The 15,390-nt window shown below is 43.6% G+C and overlaps 8 non-coding genes and 3 pseudogenes across 8 annotated transcripts; all 11 read right to left on the bottom strand.

Annotated features, from left to right (window-relative positions):
* Positions 1-741: 741 nt before the first annotated feature.
* LOC149931332 (U2 spliceosomal RNA) lies at positions 742-933 on the bottom strand. Its single transcript, XR_016476231.1, has one exon. It is a non-coding gene; the product is annotated as a U2 spliceosomal RNA (small nuclear RNA).
* A 1,063-nt stretch (positions 934-1,996) lies between these two features.
* Positions 1,997-2,188, bottom strand: LOC149931333 (U2 spliceosomal RNA). The gene has a single exon (XR_016476232.1). It is a non-coding gene; the product is annotated as a U2 spliceosomal RNA (small nuclear RNA).
* A 1,063-nt stretch (positions 2,189-3,251) lies between these two features.
* On the bottom strand, positions 3,252-3,443 carry LOC149931334 (U2 spliceosomal RNA). The gene has a single exon (XR_016476233.1). It is a non-coding gene; the product is annotated as a U2 spliceosomal RNA (small nuclear RNA).
* A 1,063-nt stretch (positions 3,444-4,506) lies between these two features.
* LOC149931335 (U2 spliceosomal RNA) lies at positions 4,507-4,691 on the bottom strand. The gene has a single exon (XR_016476452.1). It is a non-coding gene; the product is annotated as a U2 spliceosomal RNA (small nuclear RNA).
* A 1,658-nt stretch (positions 4,692-6,349) lies between these two features.
* On the bottom strand, positions 6,350-6,452 carry LOC149931336 (U2 spliceosomal RNA; annotated as a pseudogene).
* A 1,065-nt stretch (positions 6,453-7,517) lies between these two features.
* On the bottom strand, positions 7,518-7,709 carry LOC149931337 (U2 spliceosomal RNA). Its single transcript, XR_016476234.1, has one exon. It is a non-coding gene; the product is annotated as a U2 spliceosomal RNA (small nuclear RNA).
* A 1,067-nt stretch (positions 7,710-8,776) lies between these two features.
* Positions 8,777-8,968, bottom strand: LOC149931338 (U2 spliceosomal RNA). The gene has a single exon (XR_016476235.1). It is a non-coding gene; the product is annotated as a U2 spliceosomal RNA (small nuclear RNA).
* A 1,063-nt stretch (positions 8,969-10,031) lies between these two features.
* Positions 10,032-10,219, bottom strand: LOC149931339 (U2 spliceosomal RNA). Its single transcript, XR_016476441.1, has one exon. It is a non-coding gene; the product is annotated as a U2 spliceosomal RNA (small nuclear RNA).
* Positions 10,220-11,700: 1,481 nt separating this feature from the next.
* LOC149931340 (U2 spliceosomal RNA) lies at positions 11,701-11,782 on the bottom strand (annotated as a pseudogene).
* Positions 11,783-12,847: 1,065 nt separating this feature from the next.
* Positions 12,848-13,034, bottom strand: LOC149931341 (U2 spliceosomal RNA). The gene has a single exon (XR_016476430.1). It is a non-coding gene; the product is annotated as a U2 spliceosomal RNA (small nuclear RNA).
* A 1,531-nt stretch (positions 13,035-14,565) lies between these two features.
* On the bottom strand, positions 14,566-14,669 carry LOC149931342 (U2 spliceosomal RNA; annotated as a pseudogene).
* Between the last annotated feature and the right edge of the window lie 721 nt (positions 14,670-15,390).

Consider the following 15,390-nt stretch of genomic DNA (forward strand, 5'->3'; position numbering starts at 1 on the left):
TTCCTCTCACCCTCTTTTTTTTCATTAACGGGGTATTTGAGTCTTTCTAATAAAATTTGTTTATTTTTAAATATTTTCTTTTACGCTGTTTCTAACTAGTTCGCCAAGGCGATAATTTATCTTCGGTTTTCTCTGGGTCTTTTTTTAAATAAGTGGCAACATGGAACCGTGCTTAATCGATAATTAGAAAAAGTAAGATCTTGATCATACGGAGTTTCCTCCTGCACGCTTACCAGAACAGCTGTAGAGAAGTGTCATGAGATATGGCACTACGAATTGACCGTGGTTGCCGCGTAGTACGCGCCCCGGCATCAGCAACACAAAAACTCGTTTTTTCCAAACCATCCCGCTTTTAACAGTCCCCTATTTCTACAGCGATAGTACCGCAATCCTCGCTAGGTAACTCGATGTAAATAACTTATATGGTGTCCGTTTCGAGAACGGAGTTACCATGGTTTGGGAGGGGTTAATTTTTTTAAAGGGGAAGACGTGTTGCCAATGCGAATGTCGAAAAGCGGCCGGCTGTGAACTCCTAATCATGTCTCCTGTTAGTAACGAAAGTGACTTAAAAAAAACATACCGTTGGTAACGTACGACAGTTAAGGTAAAAAATTACAAAACAAATCCGTCCGAATCTTCAAAATGATCTACTAGCCAATGACGACTTTCCCTCTTATGACGTCAGGAATATATATATATATATATATATATATATATGGTGTTTGATTTTAGATTCATTGAGCGAGGTGGGCCGATCCTGGAAGAACTGCAATACCAGGCCAACCCGTGGCGGAGGTGGAGCAAGCTCCGACCTCTCCGCCGCCGTCCAAAAATAAGTTTAATATCTTGGGCCCCGATGGGACCCGTATCAGATATTAAGCTGATAAGAACAGATACTACACTTTGATCTTAGCCAAAAGGCCGAGAAGCGATAACCGGCAAAGGGGGCTTTGGTGGTTGAAAAAGAAAAAGAGTGAGATTGAGCATTCACAAATTTCATAATTATGTTTAAGCAGATTGCTCGTGGTTGGAGATGACAGCGTGTATAACCATCACGTCTGACCAAAGAAGGTAACTTCTTGATTTCAAACAAAAAGATCGACGGCCATCGAGCGTTTTCAGCCGTCAACGGTAATATCACGCAGAATACATTGGTTCTCGACCCATCAACGACGGTAAGCCGCGTCGAGTGGGGTCATTTCTTGGGAGGGAGGGAGACCACCAGGGAACACGGCGTGCCGGTGGCTGATCTCTTCCTCTCACCCTCTTTTTTTTCATTAACGGGGTATTTGAGTCTTTCTAATAAAATTTGTTTATTTTTAAATATTTTCTTTTACGCTGTTTCTAACTAGTTCGCCAAGGCGATAATTTATCTTCGGTTTTCTCTGGGTCTTTTTTTAAATAAGTGGCAACATGGAACCGTGCTTAATCGATAATTAGAAAAAGTAAGATCTTGATCATACGGAGTTTCCTCCTGCACGCTTACCAGAACAGCTGTAGAGAAGTGTCATGAGATATGGCACTACGAATTGACCGTGGTTGCCGCGTAGTACGCGCCCCGGCATCAGCAACACAAAAACTCGTTTTTTCCAAACCATCCCGCTTTTAACAGTCCCCTATTTCTACAGCGATAGTACCGCAATCCTCGCTAGGTAACTCGATGTAAATAACTTATATGGTGTCCGTTTCGAGAACGGAGTTACCATGGTTTGGGAGGGGTTAATTTTTTTAAAGGGGAAGACGTGTTGCCAATGCGAATGTCGAAAAGCGGCCGGCTGTGAACTCCTAATCATGTCTCCTGTTAGTAACGAAAGTGACTTAAAAAAAACATACCGTTGGTAACGTACGACAGTTAAGGTAAAAAATTACAAAACAAATCCGTCCGAATCTTCAAAATGATCTACTAGCCAATGACGACTTTCCCTCTTATGACGTCAGGAATATATATATATATATATATATATATATATATGGTGTTTGATTTTAGATTCATTGAGCGAGGTGGGCCGATCCTGGAAGAACTGCAATACCAGGCCAACCCGTGGCGGAGGTGGAGCAAGCTCCGACCTCTCCGCCGCCGTCCAAAAATAAGTTTAATATCTTGGGCCCCGATGGGACCCGTATCAGATATTAAGCTGATAAGAACAGATACTACACTTTGATCTTAGCCAAAAGGCCGAGAAGCGATAACCGGCAAAGGGGGCTTTGGTGGTTGAAAAAGAAAAAGAGTGAGATTGAGCATTCACAAATTTCATAATTATGTTTAAGCAGATTGCTCGTGGTTGGAGATGACAGCGTGTATAACCATCACGTCTGACCAAAGAAGGTAACTTCTTGATTTCAAACAAAAAGATCGACGGCCATCGAGCGTTTTCAGCCGTCAACGGTAATATCACGCAGAATACATTGGTTCTCGACCCATCAACGACGGTAAGCCGCGTCGAGTGGGGTCATTTCTTGGGAGGGAGGGAGACCACCAGGGAACACGGCGTGCCGGTGGCTGATCTCTTCCTCTCACCCTCTTTTTTTTCATTAACGGGGTATTTGAGTCTTTCTAATAAAATTTGTTTATTTTTAAATATTTTCTTTTACGCTGTTTCTAACTAGTTCGCCAAGGCGATAATTTATCTTCGGTTTTCTCTGGGTCTTTTTTTAAATAAGTGGCAACATGGAACCGTGCTTAATCGATAATTAGAAAAAGTAAGATCTTGATCATACGGAGTTTCCTCCTGCACGCTTACCAGAACAGCTGTAGAGAAGTGTCATGAGATATGGCACTACGAATTGACCGTGGTTGCCGCGTAGTACGCGCCCCGGCATCAGCAACACAAAAACTCGTTTTTTCCAAACCATCCCGCTTTTAACAGTCCCCTATTTCTACAGCGATAGTACCGCAATCCTCGCTAGGTAACTCGATGTAAATAACTTATATGGTGTCCGTTTCGAGAACGGAGTTACCATGGTTTGGGAGGGGTTAATTTTTTTAAAGGGGAAGACGTGTTGCCAATGCGAATGTCGAAAAGCGGCCGGCTGTGAACTCCTAATCATGTCTCCTGTTAGTAACGAAAGTGACTTAAAAAAAACATACCGTTGGTAACGTACGACAGTTAAGGTAAAAAATTACAAAACAAATCCGTCCGAATCTTCAAAATGATCTACTAGCCAATGACGACTTTCCCTCTTATGACGTCAGGAATATATATATATATATATATATATATATATGTGGTGTTTGATTTTAGATTCATTGAGCGAGGTGGGCCGATCCTGGAAGAACTGCAATACCAGGCCAACCCGTGGCGGAGGTGGAGCAAGCTCCGACCTCTCCGCCGCCGTCCAAAAATAAGTTTAATATCTTGGGCCCCGATGGGACCCGTATCAGATATTAAGCTGATAAGAACAGATACTACACTTTGATCTTAGCCAAAAGGCCGAGAAGCGATAACCGGCAAAGGGGGCTTTGGTGGTTGAAAAAGAAAAAGAGTGAGATTGAGCATTCACAAATTTCATAATTATGTTTAAGCAGATTGCTCGTGGTTGGAGATGACAGCGTGTATAACCATCACGTCTGACCAAAGAAGGTAACTTCTTGATTTCAAACAAAAAGATCGACGGCCATCGAGCGTTTTCAGCCGTCAACGGTAATATCACGCAGAATACATTGGTTCTCGACCCATCAACGACGGTAAGCCGCGTCGAGTGGGGTCATTTCTTGGGAGGGAGGGAGACCACCAGGGAACACGGCGTGCCGGTGGCTGATCTCTTCCTCTCACCCTCTTTTTTTTCATTAACGGGGTATTTGAGTCTTTCTAATAAAATTTGTTTATTTTTAAATATTTTCTTTTACGCTGTTTCTAACTAGTTCGCCAAGGCGATAATTTATCTTCGGTTTTCTCTGGGTCTTTTTTTAAATAAGTGGCAACATGGAACCGTGCTTAATCGATAATTAGAAAAAGTAAGATCTTGATCATACGGAGTTTCCTCCTGCACGCTTACCAGAACAGCTGTAGAGAAGTGTCATGAGATATGGCACTACGAATTGACCGTGGTTGCCGCGTAGTACGCGCCCCGGCATCAGCAACACAAAAACTCGTTTTTTCCAAACCATCCCGCTTTTAACAGTCCCCTATTTCTACAGCGATAGTACCGCAATCCTCGCTAGGTAACTCGATGTAAATAACTTATATGGTGTCCGTTTCGAGAACGGAGTTACCATGGTTTGGGAGGGGTTAATTTTTTTAAAGGGGAAGACGTGTTGCCAATGCGAATGTCGAAAAGCGGCCGGCTGTGAACTCCTAATCATGTCTCCTGTTAGTAACGAAAGTGACTTAAAAAAAACATACCGTTGGTAACGTACGACAGTTAAGGTAAAAAATTACAAAACAAATCCGTCCGAATCTTCAAAATGATCTACTAGCCAATGACGACTTTCCCTCTTATGACGTCAGGAATATATATATATATATATATATATATATATATGGTGTTTGATTTTAGATTCATTGAGCGAGGTGGGCCGATCCTGGAAGAACTGCAATACCAGGCCAACCCGTGGCGGAGGTGGAGCAAGCTCCGACCTCTCCGCCGCCGTCCAAAAATAAGTTTAATATCTTGGGCCCCGATGGGACCCGTATCAGATATTAAGCTGATAAGAACAGATACTGAATTTGTTTATTAAAAAACTGAGTTACAGTACCCTAGTCATTTTGTTCTGCCGGTTAAACTTATAATTAATTTAAGGCAGTAATATTAATTGATTGTTTTCATATTTCAAAGAATAAATAACTATTAATTTGAACGTTTACAGTGCCGAATAAAAGATTTTACATTGCCACTATTAATTTTTACCGTGAGTTGGTTATGTCAAGTTGGTTGAATTTTGAAAATATTTTAGATAAATATAAACAAGTTAAAAAATAGAGTTAAAAAATGTAAAGTTAAAACAAAATTTACATTTCAAACTTTTCGTAATGCGTAAAAGGAAATACTATCACAAGTAAATACCAATAAGTGTAAAAATTAAGAGATATCTAGTACGTCACGTATTCTGTGTAAAAATCGACCGTATTGTTAAGAGTGTTTTCGTCCGTCTTAATAGCTTCGGCAAAGGATTTCTTCTCCTTCTGGGAGCCTTGGTGGATTATCTTCTCCTCGTCGTTGTTCTTCCCCTTTTTTAAACTTAATGTGGTGGCTTTTTCTGGTGAGGTACTTAGGCGGCGCTTATTCTTGTTTTGAACCCATTCGTCGACTTTAGCGAGCATAAATGCTTTCCTTTCTTTGGTCCTTTTGCTTTTGAGGACTTTATCCACGAACTGGTGGATGGTATCCGGTGTGAATTTGTCGAGGAGAGCCTCATGGGTCGGGGTCCACTCATTCGGATCCTTTGGGACTTTCTTTGCGCTGCAGGGCTTGTCTGCCTGTTCCTCCTCGTTTATCCTCTCGGGTGTCTGGGACGGGTCGGCAATGTCCACTGCCTGGACGTCCTCGGACCTCCCGGTTGGTTCCTTCCCCTGGCCTTCCAAGGTTTTTAGTATTGCAGCTTCCTTCCTTGATTGTTTCACTTCGCATGAGGACACCGTGTGTCCCTCCTTGTCGCAAAAGAAACACTTCTTAACGACTCCTTGGTAGTATGCCAGCGCACGGCTACGTCCGAAATAGATTACGTTGGGTATATTTTTTTCAATTTTTATCTTGACTGATCTGTCGCCATTTTTAAGACCTTTAAGTTGAGGGTATTCATCGAGTCGGTGAGCTTTAATGGTGCCATATTGTCTCATGGTGGTAAGGACAGAGTCCCATTGGATCCAGCAAGGCAGGTTTTTAATAGTAACCCAGACGCCGTCATCTTCGACGCTGGTGAGTCGGCATGGTTTATTGTTGATTTCGAGGTCGTTGTAGGATAGAGCTTGTTGCAGGAAGGCCAGGGTTGTAAAAGTAATTAAAAATTTTTCTTTACCAACAGGTTGAAGAGTATCAAGGCAGTCAGAGCCGAGCTTCTCGTGGAAGGTCCGAGCGACGTCCAGGAATCCGGCGTCGACTTCAAGGTGAGCCGTGCGTTTTTTCACCTCCATAGCCATGATGGCTATGGAGAGATCGTCAGATGAAGGTAAGTCCCAGGAAGGAACAGCGTCAGGAAGCAATGGCTGCAATCAGCCAAGTCGGGATACGGCGTTGAGACCAGGAACAGCAGCGACAGGTAAGTAGCGGCGGAACCCGGAAAAGGTACAGTAGCGGAATCAGGAACTGCGATGGAACCGGAACAGCAGCTTCAGGAGCCGGAGCAGGAACAGGTACAGGAACAGTGACGTCAGGATACAGACAGGTAAGTCCGCATTTCAGGAACTGGCTGGAGAGCTAGGAAACTCGCTTGACGGCCTTTCGGCCAAGATTTCAGCGAAATAGCTGGGAACAGATACTACACTTTGATCTTAGCCAAAAGGCCGAGAAGCGATAACCGGCAAAGGGGGCTTTGGTGGTTGAAAAAGAAAAAGAGTGAGATTGAGCATTCACAAATTTCATAATTATGTTTAAGCAGATTGCTCGTGGTTGGAGATGACAGCGTGTATAACCATCACGTCTGACCAAAGAAGGTAACTTCTTGATTTCAAACAAAAAGATCGACGGCCATCGAGCGTTTTCAGCCGTCAACGGTAATATCACGCAGAATACATTGGTTCTCGACCCATCAACGACGGTAAGCCGCGTCGAGTGGGGTCATTTCTTGGGAGGGAGGGAGACCACCAGGGAACACGGCGTGCCGGTGGCTGATCTCTTCCTCTCACCCTCTTTTTTTTCATTAACGGGGTATTTGAGTCTTTCTAATAAAATTTGTTTATTTTTAAATATTTTCTTTTACGCTGTTTCTAACTAGTTCGCCAAGGCGATAATTTATCTTCGGTTTTCTCTGGGTCTTTTTTTAAATAAGTGGCAACATGGAACCGTGCTTAATCGATAATTAGAAAAAGTAAGATCTTGATCATACGGAGTTTCCTCCTGCACGCTTACCAGAACAGCTGTAGAGAAGTGTCATGAGATATGGCACTACGAATTGACCGTGGTTGCCGCGTAGTACGCGCCCCGGCATCAGCAACACAAAAACTCGTTTTTTCCAAACCATCCCGCTTTTAACAGTCCCCTATTTCTACAGCGATAGTACCGCAATCCTCGCTAGGTAACTCGATGTAAATAACTTATATGGTGTCCGTTTCGAGAACGGAGTTACCATGGTTTGGGAGGGGTTAATTTTTTTAAAGGGGAAGACGTGTTGCCAATGCGAATGTCGAAAAGCGGCCGGCTGTGAACTCCTAATCATGTCTCCTGTTAGTAACGAAAGTGACTTAAAAAAAACATACCGTTGGTAACGTACGACAGTTAAGGTAAAAAATTACAAAACAAATCCGTCCGAATCTTCAAAATGATCTACTAGCCAATGACGACTTTCCCTCTTATGACGTCAGGAATATATATATATATATATATATATATATATATATGGTGTTTGATTTTAGATTCATTGAGCGAGGTGGGCCGATCCTGGAAGAACTGCAATACCAGGCCAACCCGTGGCGGAGGTGGAGCAAGCTCCGACCTCTCCGCCGCCGTCCAAAAATAAGTTTAATATCTTGGGCCCCGATGGGACCCGTATCAGATATTAAGCTGATAAGAACAGATACTACACTTTGATCTTAGCCAAAAGGCCGAGAAGCGATAACCGGCAAAGGGGGCTTTGGTGGTTGAAAAAGAAAAAGAGTGAGATTGAGCATTCACAAATTTCATAATTATGTTTAAGCAGATTGCTCGTGGTTGGAGATGACAGCGTGTATAACCATCACGTCTGACCAAAGAAGGTAACTTCTTGATTTCAAACAAAAAGATCGACGGCCATCGAGCGTTTTCAGCCGTCAACGGTAATATCACGCAGAATACATTGGTTCTCGACCCATCAACGACGGTAAGCCGCGTCGAGTGGGGTCATTTCTTGGGAGGGAGGGAGACCACCAGGGAACACGGCGTGCCGGTGGCTGATCTCTTCCTCTCACCCTCTTTTTTTTCATTAACGGGGTATTTGAGTCTTTCTAATAAAATTTGTTTATTTTTAAATATTTTCTTTTACGCTGTTTCTAACTAGTTCGCCAAGGCGATAATTTATCTTCGGTTTTCTCTGGGTCTTTTTTTAAATAAGTGGCAACATGGAACCGTGCTTAATCGATAATTAGAAAAAGTAAGATCTTGATCATACGGAGTTTCCTCCTGCACGCTTACCAGAACAGCTGTAGAGAAGTGTCATGAGATATGGCACTACGAATTGACCGTGGTTGCCGCGTAGTACGCGCCCCGGCATCAGCAACACAAAAACTCGTTTTTTCCAAACCATCCCGCTTTTAACAGTCCCCTATTTCTACAGCGATAGTACCGCAATCCTCGCTAGGTAACTCGATGTAAATAACTTATATGGTGTCCGTTTCGAGAACGGAGTTACCATGGTTTGGGAGGGGTTAATTTTTTTAAAGGGGAAGACGTGTTGCCAATGCGAATGTCGAAAAGCGGCCGGCTGTGAACTCCTAATCATGTCTCCTGTTAGTAACGAAAGTGACTTAAAAAAAACATACCGTTGGTAACGTACGACAGTTAAGGTAAAAAATTACAAAACAAATCCGTCCGAATCTTCAAAATGATCTACTAGCCAATGACGACTTTCCCTCTTATGACGTCAGGAATATATATATATATATATATATATATATATATATATGGTGTTTGATTTTAGATTCATTGAGCGAGGTGGGCCGATCCTGGAAGAACTGCAATACCAGGCCAACCCGTGGCGGAGGTGGAGCAAGCTCCGACCTCTCCGCCGCCGTCCAAAAATAAGTTTAATATCTTGGGCCCCGATGGGACCCGTATCAGATATTAAGCTGATAAGAACAGATACTACACTTTGATCTTAGCCAAAAGGCCGAGAAGCGATAACCGGCAAAGGGGGCTTTGGTGGTTGAAAAAGAAAAAGAGTGAGATTGAGCATTCACAAATTTCATAATTATGTTTAAGCAGATTGCTCGTGGTTGGAGATGACAGCGTGTATAACCATCACGTCTGACCAAAGAAGGTAACTTCTTGATTTCAAACAAAAAGATCGACGGCCATCGAGCGTTTTCAGCCGTCAACGGTAATATCACGCAGAATACATTGGTTCTCGACCCATCAACGACGGTAAGCCGCGTCGAGTGGGGTCATTTCTTGGGAGGGAGGGAGACCACCAGGGAACACGGCGTGCCGGTGGCTGATCTCTTCCTCTCACCCTCTTTTTTTTCATTAACGGGGTATTTGAGTCTTTCTAATAAAATTTGTTTATTTTTAAATATTTTCTTTTACGCTGTTTCTAACTAGTTCGCCAAGGCGATAATTTATCTTCGGTTTTCTCTGGGTCTTTTTTTAAATAAGTGGCAACATGGAACCGTGCTTAATCGATAATTAGAAAAAGTAAGATCTTGATCATACGGAGTTTCCTCCTGCACGCTTACCAGAACAGCTGTAGAGAAGTGTCATGAGATATGGCACTACGAATTGACCGTGGTTGCCGCGTAGTACGCGCCCCGGCATCAGCAACACAAAAACTCGTTTTTTCCAAACCATCCCGCTTTTAACAGTCCCCTATTTCTACAGCGATAGTACCGCAATCCTCGCTAGGTAACTCGATGTAAATAACTTATATGGTGTCCGTTTCGAGAACGGAGTTACCATGGTTTGGGAGGGGTTAATTTTTTTAAAGGGGAAGACGTGTTGCCAATGCGAATGTCGAAAAGCGGCCGGCTGTGAACTCCTAATCATGTCTCCTGTTAGTAACGAAAGTGACTTAAAAAAAACATACCGTTGGTAACGTACGACAGTTAAGGTAAAAAATTACAAAACAAATCCGTCCGAATCTTCAAAATGATCTACTAGCCAATGACGACTTTCCCTCTTATGACGTCAGGAATATATATATATATATATATATATATATATATGGTGTTTGATTTTAGATTCATTGAGCGAGGTGGGCCGATCCTGGAAGAACTGCAATACCAGGCCAACCCGTGGCGGAGGTGGAGCAAGCTCCGACCTCTCCGCCGCCGTCCAAAAATAAGTTTAATATCTTGGGCCCCGATGGGACCCGTATCAGATATTAAGCTGATAAGAACAGATACTGAATTTGTTTATTAATTTTCAGTAAAGGTTACATATTTACAGGTTTTGTCGTTTGTTTTGTTCGCGTGTTAAAATTAATTAAATTAACGCGAAGTCGTTATTAAAGAGAACAAGTATTACAGTGCATATTAAAATCGTGTATAAAACTAAAAAATTAAAATTAAATTTAATACATATTTTTGCCTTTTTTGAGTTCTTTTTCAGGAGTTAAACTTCGTCGTCTTTTTGGGTAATTTTTCAAGATTTCGCTGATTCTGTCTTGTAGTTCGTCTGCTTGTCGGTTTAAATGGCTGGCACGTGTGGGAGGTCTGGAGTTAATTTTTTCGGATAGAGTCTGGAGTTCGGATTTTGTTAGCAGTTTGAGGTCTGGCATTTCACCATACTTCCAGGTTGTCGGATTGTATCTAGGACCGGAGTTGTTTTCAGGATCATCGGATTCAGGTTCGCTTTCAGCTGCTGGTTCAGGTTCATGATGTGGTGGCGCTTTCAGAGCATCAGCGTAACAGATGGTTTGAGCTGGAGGTTCAACGATCTTTCGGGACGGCACTGGTGAGGTCAAAGTCCAGCTTTCTTCGGAACTTTTGGAGTCGTCTGATAAGGTAAGTTTTAATTCTGGTGTTGGTTTTTCTTTTAGGTTTTCTTCAAGGATGGTGGCGTTGGTGATAATCCCTCCGGATGGAGTAGGAGTCGAATTTCTTACTGTTGTAGCGTCTTTTGGTAGCGGGTTCTGATCTCCAGTGGAATCTTGAGACTTTCGAGCCTTATTCTTTTTTTTCGGGCAATCCCGAACCTGATGAGTGTCTTTGTGGCAGTAGAAACACATTCTTTGGACTCCCCTATAGGTGATTTGGATTTGATGTCCATTGATGGTCATCAGGTTCGGGATTGGTCCCTTGACTTTTACTTGCAGGCGTCTAGTTCCCGTGTAGAGGTCTTTCAGAGCCCCTGTCTGGTAGGTCTCCCAGACTTCCGAGATGACGTCACAGCAGGACCTCAGGGCATTCTTGAAAGTCGTCAACTCCCACCAGCTGGGAGCGTCTTTCACCGTTATGTAGGTGACAGGATCAGAGACCCCTATAACATCTAGTGCCTTCTCGCCGACGATTATTCCACTGTCTATGGCTTTCTGGTAGCTCGCTGCATTCCGGAAGGTGACCTGAACTTCATATTGTGCAATCATTTGGAACACGGTAAGGTTCTTCGGGCCCACGTGGTTGAGAAGAGCTTGCGCTAGATCCTCCACGCCGACACCGTTGAATTTAATTCGGGCTGTGGCGGCTTTGAGAGCTGGAGCTGATGCCAAGGCTGTAGCAGGAGCTGGCTGGTTATCGGCTTTCGACGATGCAGGTGGCATGATGTCTGGCTTCGACATCTGACTGGATGGGTGGCAACTGGAACCGCCGGATGGCGATCCCTCGAGTAGTGGATCCAAGATGGCGGTAAACTGGAACGGCTGGATCAGCGACGGACTGGAGCGGCAATACAGGTAAGTATTCTTCCCTTTACAGGTGCGTACGGTTCCCGGCCTTTGGCTTCGAAAAAAGGAGCAAACAGATACTACACTTTGATCTTAGCCAAAAGGCCGAGAAGCGATAACCGGCAAAGGGGGCTTTGGTGGTTGAAAAAGAAAAAGAGTGAGATTGAGCATTCACAAATTTCATAATTATGTTTAAGCAGATTGCTCGTGGTTGGAGATGACAGCGTGTATAACCATCACGTCTGACCAAAGAAGGTAACTTCTTGATTTCAAACAAAAAGATCGACGGCCATCGAGCGTTTTCAGCCGTCAACGGTAATATCACGCAGAATACATTGGTTCTCGACCCATCAACGACGGTAAGCCGCGTCGAGTGGGGTCATTTCTTGGGAGGGAGGGAGACCACCAGGGAACACGGCGTGCCGGTGGCTGATCTCTTCCTCTCACCCTCTTTTTTTTCATTAACGGGGTATTTGAGTCTTTCTAATAAAATTTGTTTATTTTTAAATATTTTCTTTTACGCTGTTTCTAACTAGTTCGCCAAGGCGATAATTTATCTTCGGTTTTCTCTGGGTCTTTTTTTAAATAAGTGGCAACATGGAACCGTGCTTAATCGATAATTAGAAAAAGTAAGATCTTGATCATACGGAGTTTCCTCCTGCACGCTTACCAGAACAGCTGTAGAGAAGTGTCATGAGATATGGCACTACGAATTGACCGTGGTTGCCGCGTAGTACGCGCCCCGGCATCAGCAACACAAAAACTCGTTTTTTCCAAACCATCCCGCTTTTAACAGTCCCCTATTTCTACAGCGATAGTACCGCAATCCTCGCTAGGTAACTCGATGTAAATAACTTATATGGTGTCCGTTTCGAGAACGGAGTTACCATGGTTTGGGAGGGGTTAATTTTTTTAAAGGGGAAGACGTGTTGCCAATGCGAATGTCGAAAAGCGGCCGGCTGTGAACTCCTAATCATGTCTCCTGTTAGTAACGAAAGTGACTTAAAAAAAACATACCGTTGGTAACGTACGACAGTTAAGGTAAAAAATTACAAAACAAATCCGTCCGAATCTTCAAAATGATCTACTAGCCAATGACGACTTTCCCTCTTATGACGTCAGGAATATATATATATATATATATATATATATATATATGGTGTTTGATTTTAGATTCATTGAGCGAGGTGGGCCGATCCTGGAAGAACTGCAATACCAGGCCAACCCGTGGCGGAGGTGGAGCAAGCTCCGACCTCTCCGCCGCCGTCCAAAAATAAGTTTAATATCTTGGGCCCCGATGGGACCCGTATCAGATATTAAGCTGATAAGAACAGATACTGAATTTGTTTATTAAAAATTTCAATAAAATACAGTACCCTGTCAGATAGTTCCTGTTTTTTTAAATTAGTTTAAATTAAAACAGGCCATTAAATAGATATAAAATTTAAAAAGTATAAAACTAATTAGTTCATAGAGATAAAACAGAGGTAAAGTTTAAAATTAATAAAAACTTCAACGTGAAGATTTCCCTTTTTTGGTTTCTTTGGTGGGAGTGGTACTGCGTGGGCGTTTTTGGTAGTTTTGGATTTCTAGTTTAATTTCGGCAAAGTATTCGGCTATGGACCAGTTAACATTACCGTCCTGGCCATAGGGTACTGTCTTGATGTGTTCGATAAGCATATGTAGTTCTTGTTTGGTTAAATGTTTTATAGGTGGTCTCGTTCCTGGTATCCAGGTCGTAGGATCATATGGAGGTCTGGCTGTTGCGGTGATTTCTTTTGAGGTGGTACCGGAGTCGGAGTTGTTCTTTTTTGGTTCGCTGTTTGTTGGTTCAGGTTTATTTTTAGGTTCATCGGGTTTTGGTGCTGTTTTCAGGGCATCGGAGTATTGGCTGGTTTTGACTGGAGGATCTATGGTCTTTGGAGAAGGTGTTGCCAGGAAAAAGCTGCTGTCAGAGGTTTTGGAGTCGTTTGATTGGGTAAGTATTTCAGGTGAGCGTGATGGTTTTTCTTTCAGGTCTTCTTCTCGAGTGGTGGCGTTGGTAAGTATAGGTGTTGAACTTCTGTGGTTTTCAGGATCTTGGGGTAAGTCGTCTCCGGTTTTTGTCTTCTCGGCCATCTGGTTTCTCTTTTTTTCGCAGGCGGAAGCCACGTGCCCCTCCTGGTCACAAAAAAAGCACTTTTTGGCAACCCCGGTATAGTATACCAGGGCCCTGCTCCTTCCAAAATAAAGTACATTAGGTATCGTTTTGTGCATTTTGATTTTTACCGATCTGTCGCCGTTTTTAATTCCTTGTATTCGTCTAGGCGGTGTGCCTTAATTTCGCCGTATTGTCGCAGGGTCGTCAAGATTGAATCCCATTGAATCCATGAGGGAAGTTGCTTAATGGTGAGCCAGGCACCGTCGTCTTCGACGCTGGTGACTTTACATGCGGAGTTGTTAACTGATATTTCGCCGTAAGAGACAGCTTGCTGCATATATGCGAGGGTCGTGAAGGTTAGTAGAAAGGTATTCTTGCCAACAGATTGAAGAGTGTCAATGCTGTCCGGTCCGAGTTTCCCGTGGAAGGTTCGGGCAACTTCCACGTAGCCAGCGTCGACGTCCAGTCGGGCGGTCCGCTTCTTCACCTCTGCAGCCATGATGGCTTTAGAGGGGTCGTCAGGTGAAGGCAGGTCCCAGGAAGGAACAGCGTCAGGTAGTAATGGCTGGAATCGGCCAAGTCGGGATACAGCGTGGAGACCCGGAACAGCAGCGACAGGTAAGTAGCAGCAGAACCGGGACCAGGAACAGCAGCGGATTCAGGAACAGCAACGGAACCGGAAACAGCCGCGGCAACTTCAAGAGCAGGAACAGAGACGTCAGGATACCGGCAGGTAAGTCCGCATCACAGGAACTAGCTGTAGAGCTTGGATACTCGCTTAACGGCCCTTCGGCCAAGATTTCAGCGAAATAGCTGGGAAACAGATACTACACTTTGATCTTAGCCAAAAGGCCGAGAAGCGATAACCGGCAAAGGGGGCTTTGGTGGTTGAAAAAGAAAAAGAGTGAGATTGAGCATTCACAAATTTCATAATTATGTTTAAGCAGATTGCTCGTGGTTGGAGATGACAGCGTGTATAACCATCACGTCTGACCAAAGAAGGTAACTTCTTGATTTCAAACAAAAAGATCGACGGCCATCGAGCGTTTTCAGCCGTCAACGGTAATATCACGCAGAATACATTGGTTCTCGACCCATCAACGACGGTAAGCCGCGTCGAGTGGGGTCATTTCTTGGGAGGGAGGGAGACCACCAGGGAACACGGCGTGCCGGTGGCTGATCTCTTCCTCTCACCCTCTTTTTTTTCATTAACGGGGTATTTGAGTCTTTCTAATAAAATTTGTTTATTTTTAAATATTTTCTTTTACGCTGTTTCTAACTAGTTCGCCAAGGCGATAATTTATCTTCGGTTTTCTCTGGGTCTTTTTTTTAAATAAGTGGCAACATGGAACCGTGCTTAATCGATAATTAGAAAAAGTAAGATCTTGATCATACGGAGTTTCCTCCTGCACGCTTACCAGAACAGCTGTAGAGAAGTGTCATGAGATATGGCACTACGAATTGACCGTGGTTGCCGCGTAGTACGCGCCCCGGCATCAGCAACACAAAAACTCGTTTTTTCCAAACCATCCCGCTTTTAACAGTCCCCTATTTCTACAGCGATAGTACCGCAATCCTCGCTAGG

Source organism: Leiobunum rupestre, chromosome 9, assembly GCF_980474605.1.
Source record: "Leiobunum rupestre chromosome 9, qqLeiRupe1.1.hap1, whole genome shotgun sequence".
Lineage (NCBI taxonomy): Eukaryota > Metazoa > Arthropoda > Arachnida > Opiliones > Sclerosomatidae > Leiobunum > Leiobunum rupestre.